Source organism: Scylla paramamosain, chromosome 34 (assembly GCF_035594125.1).
Source record: "Scylla paramamosain isolate STU-SP2022 chromosome 34, ASM3559412v1, whole genome shotgun sequence".
In the NCBI taxonomy this organism is placed as follows: Eukaryota; Metazoa; Arthropoda; class Malacostraca; order Decapoda; family Portunidae; genus Scylla; species Scylla paramamosain.
In genome coordinates, this window is record NC_087184.1 from 3322501 (window position 1) to 3325000 (window position 2500).

Genomic DNA, 2500 nt, shown 5'->3' on the forward strand with positions numbered 1-2500 from the left:
AACGAAGGAAAAAAAGAGAATGGAAGACTAAATATGTCCTTTTTTCCGGGCTACAGAATTATTTAAGAGACTAGTAGAAAATAAGTGCTTAAAAAGTTAAAATTTATAAACGATGAATTGAATGTCCAGCATCCTGTAGCAATGGAAGGGCGAGAATGCATAATGATTACTGTTGTCATGATTACTATATGTAGACCTCTAGGCACCGTAGTGATGATCTTGGTGTATACGTAGACATGCATTTTGTAGTAGGATGATTTGTATTTACCTTTCACAGTATCTCTCTCTCTCTCTCTCTCTCTCTCTCTCTCTCTCTCTCTCTCTCTCTCTCTCTCTCTCTCTCTCTCTCTCTCTCTCTCTCTCTCTCTCTCTCTCTCTCTCTCTCTCTGTTCCTTGTGCATCTTGTCGCCCGTAGCATCTGTGACACCTGTAGCCTCTCGTCACCTGTAGCCACTCGTCACTCCACCTGAGTGACATGATACTTGTGTCCCTTTTACCTTGTGCTACCTTTGTCCCTCCTCCCTTACTGTGTTTACGAGCAAGACAGTGGCTCTTCTGCATCGTCCAACACACACACACACTCTCTCTCTCTCTCTCTCTCTCTCTCTCTCTCTCTCTCTCTCTCTCTCTCTCTCTCTCTCTCTCTCTCTCTCTCTCTCTCTCTCTCTCTCTCTCTCTCTCTCTCTCGTTCGAATCCTAAACTTTCTCCCAGTCATGCATAAAGCTTTGCGTTGACAAAAAGGTAACCAAAAACAAAATTATAATACTCGTAAAGGAATTAATCTGTGCTCCATTACTTGTGTCATAAAAGAAATTCATTGTTATTTTTATGTATTATTACTGACGGTGACGCAGACGAGTGAACACAAAATTTTTCTTTCTTGATTAAAAATGGAAAAAAAACGTTTGGAACGACAATTTATGGATCCTTTCTTTGTGATATTTCAGTAATGATTAATATATATCCATTTTCTTTTTATTTATTTATTTATTTTATTTTATTTATTTATTTGTTTTATTTTTTTATTTATTCATTCATTTATTTATTTTATTTATTTATTTTATTTGTTTTTTATTTATTTTTATTTTATTTTTTTTTTTTTTATGTAGAAGGGACACCGGCCAAGGGCAACAAAAATCTAATAAAAAAAAGCCCATTGAGATGCCGGTCACCGAATAGGGTCCGAAGCCGTGGTCAAAAATTGAAGGATAAGTGTCTTTAAACCTCCTTCTTGAAGAAGTTCAAGTCATAGGAAGTTGGAAATACAGAAGCACGCAGGGAGTTCCAGGATTTACCAGAGAAAGGGATGAATGATTGAGAATACTGGTTAACTCTTGCATAGAGAGGTGGACAGAATAGGGATGAGAGAAAGAAGAAAGTCTTGTGCAGAGAGGTCGCGGGATGATGGGAAGCATGCAAAATCAGAAGAGTAGTTAGCATGAAAATAGCGGTAGAAGATAGCAAGAGATGCAACATTGCGGTAATGAGAAAGAGGCTGAAGACAGTCAGTTAGAGGAGAGAGTTGATTAGACGAAAAGCTTTTGATTCCACCCTGTCTAAAAGAGCGGTATGAGTGGAACCCCCCAGACATGTGAAGCATACTCCATACGTGGACGGATAAGGGCCTTGTACAGGGTTAGCAGCTGGCAGGGTGAGAAAAACTGGCGGAGACGTCTCAGAACACCTAACTTCATAGAAGCTGCTTTAGCTAGAGATGAGATGTAAAGTTTCTAGTTTAGATTATAAGAAAAGGACAGACCGAGGATGTTCAATGTAGAAGAGAGGGGATAGTTGAATGTTATTGAAGAAGACGGGATAGTTGTCTGGAAGGTTGTGTCGAGTTGATAGATGGAGGAATTGAGTTTTTGAGGCATTGAACAATACTAAGTCTGCTCTGCCCCAATCAGGAATTTTAGAGAGATCAGAAGTCAGGTGTTCTGTGTCTTCCCTGCGTGAAATATTTACTTCCTGAAGGATTGGACGTCCGTGAAAATACGTGGAAAAGTGCAGGATGGTATCATCAGCGTAGGAGTGGATAGGACAAGAAGTTTGGTTTTGAGGATCATTGATGAATAATAGGAAAAGAGTGGGTGACAGGACAGAACCCTGAGGAACACCACTGTTAATAGATTTAGGAGAACATTGAACGTCTACCACATCAGCAATAGAACGGTCAGAAAGGAAACTTGAGATGAAGTTACAGAGAGAAGGATAGAAGCCGTAGGAGGGTAGTTTGGAAATCAAAGCTTTGTGCCAGACTCTATCAAAAGTTTTTGATATGTCCAAGGCAACAAACAACACAAGTTTCATCAAAATCTCTAAAAAAGGATGACGAAGACTCAGTAAGGAAAGCCAGAAGATCACCAGTAGAGTGTCCTTGACGGAACCCATACTGGCGATCAGATAGAAGGTTATGAAGTGATAGATGTTTAAGAATCTTCCTGTTGAGGATAGATTCAAAAACTTTAGATAGGCAGGAAATTAAAGCAATAGGATCGT

General features: G+C 39.4%; 1 protein-coding gene across 1 annotated transcript in view; it reads left to right on the plus strand.

Moving 5' to 3' along the window:
* LOC135089906 (rap guanine nucleotide exchange factor 4-like) overlaps positions 1–2500 on the plus strand; it is a 197483-nt gene that overhangs the window by 176182 nt on the left and 18801 nt on the right.